Source organism: Ursus arctos, unplaced genomic scaffold (assembly GCF_023065955.2).
Source record: "Ursus arctos isolate Adak ecotype North America unplaced genomic scaffold, UrsArc2.0 scaffold_27, whole genome shotgun sequence".
Lineage (NCBI taxonomy): Eukaryota > Metazoa > Chordata > Mammalia > Carnivora > Ursidae > Ursus > Ursus arctos.
The window spans coordinates 36058-47648 of NW_026622952.1; the positions used below are offsets into that span (position 1 = coordinate 36058).

At 48.5% G+C, this 11591-nt stretch overlaps 1 long non-coding RNA gene across 1 annotated transcript; it reads left to right on the top strand.

Annotated features, from left to right (window-relative positions):
- Positions 1-7745: 7745 nt before the first annotated feature.
- LOC130541914 (uncharacterized) lies at positions 7746-11256 on the top strand. Its single transcript, XR_008956010.1, has 3 exons — positions 7746-7825; positions 8221-8292; positions 11179-11256. It is a non-coding gene; the product is annotated as an uncharacterized LOC130541914 (long non-coding RNA).
- The last annotated feature ends 335 nt before the right edge of the window (positions 11257-11591 follow it).

The following is an 11591-nucleotide window of genomic DNA, read 5'->3' on the forward strand; positions in this document are numbered from 1 at the left end:
CAGGGAGACAGCAATAGATTTGCTCGTTTGCTTTTTGTTGTTGCTGTTGTTGTTGTTGTTGTTGTTGTTGTTTGCCTCTGATTCTGTCCAAAAGAAATCAAGTTGGGGTAAAATGCTTGTATTTAGGCAAAGCAGCTATGTGTCACAGAGCAATGGTATGGGAACTCAGACTCCCAGATTTGAATCCAGCTCTGGAACTTGTGAAATTGTGAGATCTCAAACAAGAGCTAGACCCTCTAATTCACGATGATTTGTTTCCTCTCCCTGTTCCTCAGGTGGAGGAACGGAGGCACAGAGATGAATGTGACCAGGTTCATGAACCAGGAGGTGAACCCAGGCCTGCAGTCCAGTGCTCGTGCTCGTGCTCTAACTACTGAACCGAACTGCACTTATGACTCAGTCATGGGATCAGTAGTTACTGTGCAAAGAAGCTTTAGCATCTGCATGGGTGTCAGGAATTCCCTGAGCCACGGGGAATCCCAAACACTGTTTGTCATTATGAGGTCAGCTCAGTGGTCACATAGCCCAGGGAAGCTCTTGAGCCATAGAAGTAGATCTTGCCATAGTCATTCATCTGAAAAGGACGTAGAAAGTCTGGTCCGTTTGAAGCCATGATTGTGTTCAGTTCAAAGATTCTGAGGGTTTGGAGGCACTGTTTAGGACAAGCCAGTCAAACTCTGTTTGAACGCTGGGCTACTCCTCAGCACCTGACCTCAATCTGGTCAGAATGGAGGAGACCCTTTCATGGTATTTGATGGCATTGTCAGTATGAGTAAGCCCCAGTCATGCTGAAATCCTGTGAGCTTAGGGACACTCCTGGGACAAGGAAAAATAAGACTCAAAGAACCAGTTCATGATTAACCTTCTGTCCAGAGCTGGTCAGTGCCTGGCCAATCAGTGTCATGGCATGGTCACTCTTCAGGGCATGGCACAAATAGAATAAGAATAGGGAGCATGCTGGGCGGTGCCTGGCTGGCTCCGCCAGTGGAGCATTTGACTCTTGATCTCAGGGTAGTGAGTTCAGTCCCCATGTTGGGGTGGAGCCTATTTTAAAAACAGAGAGAAAAGAATCGGGACATAGTGTAGATTTGATAACATTCTCCCCATGAGCTGTTAAACCAACCACATCCCTCACCAACCCCCCCTTCAGCAGCCCTCAGTTTGTAATATAGATACACTGTAAATTACTCAACCATCAGAAGGAATCAAATCTTGCCATTGGCAACTGCATGCTGTTTAACCAACCACATCCATCTCCACTGTTCTGTCGTTCAAGTCAAGCAGAGCACTCTGAGTCATTCATGAGATAGAGCACCGTGGCGGGAAGGTACTCTGTGTCCTCTAGTCTGTCTCCCATTCGGATGGCCAGTTGGAGGAGCTTCGTCCTGGCAATACACATAGAGAGACTTCGCTACGGGCAGAGGGAGGGGTGGGGCTCCCTCACGACACCACAGTGTGCAACCAGGCGACCTATTGTAGACTAACTGACTCACATCGACCAGGTTTCCTTAAGCTAGAAAGTCAAAGGTCTGTTTCTCCTTCGTTTTCTCATTCTCTTGTTTGCTTTTCCTCACCCACCAAGGAGAATGGCCCAGCAGCAGCTCAGCCCATGCTTCTTAACCAGTCACTCCCATACAGTCTTGTCCCGTGTCCATATCAACAGTGATCACAGAGTAATTCCCGAGTAGGACCAACAATGGACTGACACTTACTCTGTGTCCTTTCAGAGTCTACCAAGGAGGACCTTGGCAAGAAAGCACTGTGGCCCAACACATCGAGGGTAAGCTTGGCTGTCTTTGCCTGAGAAAGAAATGTTTCTTACTTGAGTTTCGTCTTTTTGAAGTGAGTTCAGCTATGACAACATGACAGTGTAGTTTTTAGATGTGAGGTACCATTTTCTTGGGGTGTTGGGAGGAGAGGTTGTAAACTGTGTGGTAGGGGACCTTTTACTCAGAAGCGGTTTTTCCTCCATGAATTAAGAGTTTTGTAATTGTGCTTCAAGGAATTTGAAAGATCCATCCCCCAGGAAAAGCTCATGCCTTTTCCACGGGTGCACACTGTGCTTCCTTTCCGGGCCTTTGTCATTCCTGCTGTTTCTCATTTGGTTTTCAATAGTCACCAAGAGAACCGGTGATGACACAGTATGCATATGACCTGACTCTCAGGGTGTGTTCTTTTCTGTAAATGCAGGTGGCCCCATCACGATGTGGAGGTGGTATGTATTCTGGAATCAGTCCCTTGCCGAGGAAAAACTCTAGATGGTAAGGCAGGTTGGGGGGATGTCCTCACTGTCCTCAGTCTGAAGAGCCATCTGATTCCAGGTTCCTGGTAGGACTGAGGCTTGGGAGTGTGGGGAAAAGCAGACTTCCAGGTGAGAAACTATGTGCATGTGTCTCCAGTCCTAGGAAACCAATGCACTCCCCCTAGGTGGTGTGGGTGTGTGTGCATGAGGCTTGGGGGTTAGGTGTCTTGTGTAGTGTGATTGTGAGTGTGTGTGTGTGTGTGTGAGAGAGAGAGAGAGAGAGAGAGAGCAAGAGAAAGAGAGACAGAGACAGAGACAAAGACAGAAATATATAGAGAGAGACAGAGAGAGAGAGAGAGAGAGAGAGAGAGAGAGAAACGTGTTTCTCCAGGAGATATGTCAGACAGATACTGCATGATATCACCGTTCTCCAAAGCCGTGTTATCACACTGCGCACTTTAGAGCCTTACTGCAGTGGGTGGCCCAGCAGGGGCACTTCAGTCCATGCTTGGAAACCAGCTGGCTCCATACACCCCAGCCTCGTGTCCATATCAAGCAACATTCCATGAATATTCTTGAGCAACAAGAGGAATGTGCTGACGGGTACTCTGTGTCCTAGATGCCTTGGAGGAAGCCCTCGACCCCATCAAAGGAGACAGCGCCAGAAGCACACCTCTCACCATGGAGAGCTAGAAGTTCTTTGTCCCAGGAACAGATGTTGCTTTCTTGGTTTCTTTCCAATCAAATTCAGATGAAAATCAGTCAATGTATATTTGAGATTATACATAAAGTTCTCATACAATTTTCCTTTTTGGGAGAGCATACCTTGGCAAGAGGCAGGCCCTCCTCCTCTGTGATCCTCTGAAAAAACCATGACCAGACAGCGCCATCATCAGTCATGTCTAGAAGGACACAGAGTACCTGTCAGTGTATTGGTGGTGCTGCTCAAGAATGATGCAGGGAGGGGCGCCTGGGTGGCTCAGTCGGTGAACCATCTGCCTTCAGCTCAAGTCAGGACCGCAGGGTCCTGGGATCGAGTCCCGGATGGGGCTTCCTGCTCAGCAAGGGTCTGCTTTTCTCTCTCCCTCTGCCCCTCTCACCTGTTTGTGCTGTCACTCACTCTCTCTCAAATAAATAAAATCTTAAAAAAAAAAAAAAAAGAATGCCTCGGGGAGTATTGCTCACTATGAATGCGGTTAGAGCATATGGAGGCATTTGGTTCCCAGGCATGGGCTGAACGCCCCGCTGGGTCTCCCACGGTAATAGGGCTATAATGTGTGCGCTGTGATGAGATTTCTTTATCTCATCTTGTCTTTTCTTCTCTTTTCCCTTCTTTCTTTCTTTCTTTCTTTCTTTCTTTCTTTCTTTCTTTCTTTCTTTTTGAGAATGTGGACAATGGCCATTGTGCAGTGGCAGTGGGATACACCTCCTGGAGACATATGCAATCTCTCTCACTCTTTCTATCTCTCCCTCTCCCTCTCTGCATCTCTCTGTCTGTGTCTGTCTCTCCCTGTCTCCCACACTAAATCACACACTCACAATCACACCACATAGAGCCACATAAGACACCCAACCCCAAGCCTCATGCACACACACACACACACCACACAGGGAATACAATGGCTTCCTAGGACTGTAGACACCCAACCCCTCGCCTGTCTATCCCCGAGGAAAAAATGTTGCCTTCTGGGTTTCTTTCCAATCAAATTCAGATGAAATTCAGACAGTATACTCTGTGTTGGTGAATTGAACATAATACTAAAACAAAAATCATTTTCCTAATGTCAACTGCTTGTATATGGAAACGAAATTATTTTTATATACAGATTTTATGTAAAAAGCTATATATACTTTTGAGATTCTACATATGTAATTTCCCTGTGGGGAGAGCGTTGAGTGGTTGTCTCTGCCAACCGTTAGCTGATTCGAGAGGACATTTACCATTGGCGACACCAAATGTGGTTCTGAATGCTGTGGTAGGATCCTGTCCCTCAGTAACACTTTCTCCTGCTTGGATGAAGCATTTTGTAGTCACCATCCTGAATGGACTGGACAGACATGTCCCCCAGGAAAAACAATTTCCTAAGGCATCCAGTTCACTTACTTTGGGGTCGTAGGACTCAACCACTGTGTTCCATCTGGGTTCCTAAAGTCATTGAGGGAAATAAAGCTCAGTCAGACAGACAGTGTAGTATGACCTGAGCCTCACGGTGTCCTCTTTTCTGTACCTGCAGGTGACAGGAGCATCCAGTGAATGTGGTACTTATTTTGGAATCAGCCTCTTCCTGAGACAAAACTCTAGATGTTAATGCAGGTGGGGCATCCTTGCAATCCTCAGTCTGGCGAGCCACCCTGATTGGGTTGTGGGTGTGTGGGGCACCAGAGATTTCCCAGGTGAAAAAGTGTGTCCATGTGTCTACAGTCCTAGGAAGCCATTGTATTCCCTGTGTGTGGTGTGTGTGTGTGTGTGCATGAGGCTTGGGTTTGGGGTGTCTTTTGTGGCTCTATGTGATATGATTGTTTGTGTTTTTGTGTGGGAGACAGTGAGAGTCAGACACAGAAAGGGAGATGCAGAGAGGGAGAGGGAGAGATGGAAAGAGCAGGAGAGAGATTGCATATTGCTCCAGGAGGTGTATCTCACTGCCACTGCCCAATGGCCATTGTCTACATTCTCAAAAAAAAAAAAAAAAAAGAAAGAAAGAAAGAAAAAAGAAAGAAAGAAAAGAAATTAAAAAAAAAGAAACAAAATGAAAAGACGAGTTAAAGAAATCTCGTCACAGCGCACACATTATAGCCCTATTACCGTGGGAGCCCAAGCGGTGGCCCTCAGCTCATGCCTGGGAACCAAATGCCTCCATATGCTCTAACCCCAATCATAGCGAGCAATACTCCCTGAGGCATTCTGCTGCAGAGGTGAGGTGAGAGGCACATCCTGGAGCACATTTCTCTCTTCTACTCACCACATCCCTTATACTGGGAGCAGAGCAAGACCTTCACTTGGCTCCATGGGAGAGAGGCTCATATGCAGCTGCCCGGAGACCCTCACTGGCTGACGGGAATTCTAGAGGCCTGTGTGAAGGCTGCTGGGCTGGCAGCACACACTGGCTCTCACGGTCCCTCTGAGCTGGTCTCCTGGGACTGACCGGGCCCAGGACAGAGGCTCTGGGAAGTGGGGCCATGGTCTTTGTTCCTGTCAGATTCCACTGACAGCAATGGGCCTGGTCCCCACATTGTGGTCACGGCCCACCCTCGGACCTTCCATCCATCTGCTCGGGGCCTCCCCTAGTCCTTCCAGGTCTCAAGGTCTTTGGTGAACACTGCAGGTACTGGTGTTTATGTGGCCACACCAGCTGGAGAATGCCCGTCACCCCACTGACAGACTAGGGGAATTCAGACAAGTACCATTACCTCTACTGTCACATTCATCTCTCTGGGCTAGGACACTTACGGGCTGTCATCAATAGGAAGTGTGTCTCAAGTGCCCAAGATGAGCCCAGGCACAGGGCAGTCACTTGATTCCCCAGTTGATGGTGACTCTCATGTCCCAGCATCACCCCAGGCCTGTGGCAGCCACCTCCATATTAGCTGCATTGGCTCATTGATCAACTGATTGACTAGGGAGCGTGTCAGTAAACCCATGATCGTTCCTCCACTGTTCCCATTGCAGAGAACAGTCTGGTTGTTGGAGGTGACAGGAGAAGGGAAATAAGAAATTAATGATTCTGGGAGAGAGGATGGAGGGTAGCAGGAGGGAGCAGAGGAAGGTAGGAAATCATGGGGACAGAAAGTCATGGGCACCACCGTGGCTGCCTCTTGAAAGAATGGGCTGACAGGCACTGCTTCCTGGTCCCAGTTATGAAATCTGAGGTCTGGGAAGGGCCCAGAGACCCTGGACGCCTTTCTCACCAGTGAGGTAAAGGGATCACGGCCCCATGGGTGGTGAGGTGGGGGGACTGCGGAGCTGAGGGCAGCATTGAGTTTTGGGGTCGGGGACATAATCCCGGGGGCAGTGGCCTGAGTCCTCACTTCACCCTGATTGTCCCCTTTCCTTTCCCAAGACCAGGCCATGACAATGCCCACTGTCGTCTGTAAGGAAGACGACTTTGCGGGATGCGAAGACTCAGACCCATAGATCCACCATCCGCATGTAATTTATTTCCTCTTTCATTTTTATACTCTTTTTTTTTTGGTAAAGATTTATTTATTTTCTTTTGGGAGAGACTGAGATGGCACGAGTGGGGGAGGGACAGAGGAAGAGAGAGGGAGACCCCAAAGCAGAATCCCCACTGAGGGCAGAGCCTGACATGGGACTTGACACCAGGACCCAGAAATAATGACCGGAGCTGAAATCAGGCGTCACATGCTTACCCGCCTTTGCCACCCAGGCACCCCTCTCCTCTCTCTTATTGAGAAGGTCCTTTTTGTAGCTTTGGCCATGTTCCTCTTTCCTGCTTTTTATGATCCTCCTCCTGCAGGACCTGGGCTCCTCCAGGCACTTGATGTTCTTGGATCTTCAAATCTATCATCTCTCTTCAGCCCTGTCATTTTTTGGGCTCAAGGCATGAGATGCACAAATGTTCTATTTCTACCAACTCTCACCAGCTCTCTTGGGAATCCTCTAAACCTAACCCCTCTCCTCTTCCAGAAAAAAATGTCTGATGCTCATGTGTACATTCATCACAATCCGAATTCTTGTTCCCCAAGACTTCACCAACAATGGTTTGGCTTTTCAGGGCCAACTCTAGACAACCTGATTGGAGCAAAATCATTCATTTGAGAAGCATCATCGGAAAGGAGGAAGCCCAATGGGCAGCACATTTTGGATGCTATGTTGAGGCCTCCAAAAGAAATTCTGAATCCAAAGTTGTTTCACTAAGAAACCAGAAGGGTATATCCTTTTTGTTCTCTCCTGGACAGAACAGTGGCATACCTGGACAGTCATGGCCCAGGAGTTCACTGAAGGCCCCTCTCCTTTTCCCATGTGCTCGATCAAGACTGAAAAAGGAAATCTAAGTTTCCCTTGTAATTCAGTTCTTATATAACGTGTGAATGAGCTCCGACTTTGTCCAGAGAACGAAAAAGCCTCTAAAAAGGATTCTCTTTACTTGCTCTCAACCTTGGCCAAAAAGAAATATAGAGTTTCACAAGAAATTACAATTTTGCTGGAACACAGTTCATTATTTAAGACATAAACTGTTTCAAGTGGGCAAAACATTTTCATCCTTCCATTTAAAGTAGCAAAACTTTCAGAAACCTGTGAGCTCCCTGGGTACAAATACACATTAGTGATGATGGCTCTCCAGTCCATTCCCTTGGGAACACACGGGCTCTCCCACTAAATGAGTAGCTGGAAGTTCTTTATCTCTAGGAATTTCACTACCCAGACTAGATTGCACTACCCTACTACGTGCAGACATGGCAGCATATTGCAAAGAGCTCTTGTAATAGTGCCCAAGTTTTTCACCAACAGCTTCAGGCCTCCATTCCTGAAATCTTCCTAGAAGCCTCTTCATGATCTTCAACCTCAGGAAGAGACATCAGAGAAAAACTGCCCTTACACATCCCCTGAAGGGACCCCTTCAGGTACTGTTTAAAAACAAAGCAGTGTAACTCCTGGGAGTTCACCCTTGGCTTCATATGTCTCCACTAAAATAAATAAAATAATTGAAAAAATCAGAATTTCACACAATTAGAGGGCTACTCAAACTGAGGCTTCTCAGAGATCCTCTGGAAATAGCCAGTCTTCAGAAGCAGGCAGCTGCCCCAAGATTTTCAGAACAGGCAAATTGTGATGGCTAGTGGGCACTTTCCACACAAGATATTGGGTCAAGACTCCCATTTAATTCTTTTTCTGTTTTGTATCTGCTCAGTTAAAATAATTCTCATTTCCCATAAACCCTTGTTGCCATTCAGCCAGAATGACCCCTTTACTCCCATTTTCTTATTCTAATCATTCTACTAATTATTACCCTTGATAGGTCAGAACATCCCTGACGTCACTCCTGGGTTTCTGACTGCTGGGTGTGCCATCCGTCCACGGACCCCCCATGGTACGTCCCTCTGGGAACTTCCAATTGCATCAAATGAAATGAATCACGAAGGTTGGAAATTCCAACTTCTGTGTCAGCTCCAAACTGAGGCTGCTTGTGGTGATTCAGGCACACGACTTGAAGCAATTACTACGTATGCCCCAAATTAGAACAGTGTTCCCTTTGGTGGGAAGTGAATAAATAGAAAAAGCCTGTAAGAAACCTATCTCTAATGTTGGCAAAAGTGACTGGTAACTCTTGGCATGTCACTTAATCTCTCTACGTTTCAGTGCCTCCCACTAGAATATGGCTTACAGCCCCTGCTCTGCCCCCACCCACCTCAATAGGGCTGACCTGAGGATTACAGGAGATGGTAACAGGTATTGTCCACGAGCAGTAAAGCATCCTTCCCATGTAAAGCTAAGAGTGAGTGTCCATGCTCTCTTGCTGTGGAGCCATCCACGTCCCCTCTCTGGGTTCCACCACCACCAAGTGTCTACCTTATTCTTGCAGTCGCTCAGTGATTGAACACTTAGGGCGATTATGAAACACCAGTCATTTATTTTATTATTCTTAAGGCTTTCCTTGTGTTTAATTACTTTTAGCCTCATAACATAATTCTAATAAGTAGGCCACAGTCACATTTCAACATCTCAGAACAGGCAAATGAGACACAGAGGGGTGTACGTAACTTTCTCAGGTGCTCGCGGCTCCTGCCTGAAGTCAAGAGTATCACCTGACCCCAAGCAGTGATTCTGAAAACTCGGCCTCTGGCCAAACAACAGGGGGCACCCTACCAATGACCCAGTTGAAGGTACTGTGGGAATGGACTCATTCGGTTCATTCAAGAAGAATGATGCTACTTTATTCAGTGACCCATATGTAAGAGAAAACCATGAAAATGTGAAGCCACATTCTTCTCTTCTGTATGCAAAGGCAAATGATCAAGTCAATCAGTATCGCTGTAACTCCAGCAGTCAACGTGCATTTCTAACTCAAGAATGGGCTCACCTTTACCAGTAAACAACATCTTTAGCTAACGTACAGACCTTTAGCTGATGTTAAAACCAATATTGGCTGACACAGATCGCTCCCTGAAAGAGTGTTCTTGGATTTTAAAAAATTAATAGGCATTATTGACAACAGGAGGTTTAGACAAATCTAGGAGTTGAACAGATAATATAGAAAGTTCCCATAACCCACGCCCCCCCGACCCCAATTCCTCCACTAATAACATCTTATATGGATGTGGTGCATTTGTTATAATTAGCAAAACAATATCGATACACTTTTATTAACTGGAGGTCTATAAAGGAATTCAATTTTGAAATATACCCCAACATGGACAGACCTTGAAAACATATTATGCTCTGTGAGATAAAGCATGGAGAGAAAGACCAATACTGCATGTTTCCACCTCAGGGCCCTGAAACCCTGCCACTCCAAGGACTTTGTGGGGAGGCCAAGACAGATGCCTTCCAGGTCTCCATGAAGCCCAGGGTCTCATCAAGGCATGTGGCCTGTAAACAAGCAGGTGGTGAGCGGAACAGAGAGTGGAGGGCACTCCTCACAGTATGAGGGGCTGAGGAATTTTTCCTAGGTCGGCTATGGGATGGTAGGTCCACCAGGAGTTGGCTGGATGGACCCAAACAGGCTCCTGCCTGCTGCTGATGGACAGAAGGGAAGAGAGTGCAGAGCAGAGAGGCCCAGGGGAGGCAAGCTGCTGTGGGTCCGACTGTGGAGCCATGGTCCTCAGGAGGGGCAGTGTGTCCCCAGGGGACATTTGGGAGGGACTGACTGCGATTGGTGGCTGCAGAAAGGGACCCAGGAGGCCTGGAGGATGACTGAGCACAGTCCAGGGGGACAGTAACCGTTGTCACCACTCTGCCCTTGCTGTCACGGATCCAAGAATCCCCTCTGCTGATCCAGAGCTTTCTGGGTTCGTGGGGCACACATCTATTGAGTAAACACAAGTTCTTTCTGGACCCCATGACTTCCCGACTTTGAGGCCCACATCATCTGTCAATGAGCAGGTTGGTTGTCTTCTGTGTTTGTGGATGCCACCACACCCCACCAGCTCTGGTTTTAATCAGGGCAGGAGCACAGCTGGGTCCCGGGCTGGGTCTGACAGTTGGCATTGCCCCTTCAGACATGCGTGGAGGCAGTCTGGCACAGCCTGGTTGGGAGGCTTGGTCATTCATAACATCTCATCAACTGTAATCCCTTGAAAACCAAGGAGTTTTAGGAGGCATTCAGAGCTGCAGAAGCCCCCCAGAACTGAGAACATGCACCCCACTGCTTCCTTGGCAGGGGGTTATTATTTGCAGGGGAACCCCCAGGATGGGGGCCATGCTGGGGTTTCCTGGGGGTGGGCGCAGAGGAGGGGCCAACAGCAGGGGACAATGCTGAGCTGGCACCAGCTCCCATTCCCAAAGCTGGGATCTGTGGACAGACTGGGAGGATGACTGAGGGGAAAGACATGTAACCGTGGGAGAAGGGCACACTTGAAGAAACATTCTAGAAGGAGGCACTGCCCTGGGCCCTTGGGAGGATAAGGGAGGGGGTGGAAGGAGGGGTGAGGAGGAAGAGAAAAAGCAGGGAGCACTGGGCCTGCCCCTCATGAGCACTGGTTGGTTCCTGCCATGTTCTCTCAGCTCCAACAGCCCTTGGAAAGATGAAACTGTGTCCACATCTTGGTGGCGGGAAGGATGAAGGGGAACGAGGGTCATGGGGGCCCAGCACTCAGAGTCTCCATCCATCACCACGGCTGGGCCCTCCCTCTCAGATGCTGGCAGAGGAGGAAGAATGTTGGGGAAAGAAAGCAGAGTGGTGATGGCAGGGTGGCGGGAATGCGGAGTCCGAGGGGGGTGACGTGACCAATGTGTGGTTCTCCTGCCGTGTCCACAGGGTACCAGATCCCCTACCCCCTGGCCAGCAACAGCCCCAGCACGTTCACGATGGTGGAAGTGGGGACCACGGTGAGGCAGTTCACGGCAGCCAAGCTGGCCCTGGAGTCGGCATACATCTTCAGGCTTTTGGCCAAGACGAAACACCACTATGGGCTGCTGCTGGTGGCCACTCTCATCACCACTGAGAAGAGACGTACGACCCTGGGGCCAAGTCCACTGTTGTGGTGCTGTGGGGAGGAGAGCTGGGCCTAAATGGGAGCCATGAACTTACTGGGTCCATGGCTTCCTGGGTCAGGCCCTGCACTGTTGCATGTCTGCACAGCCCGACATTTACCAGAAAGACAGGAATGTCCCAGGTTTAAAGCTGGAGACGCAGCTCAGCGAGGTTGTGTAACTGGCCCAGGGTGGCTC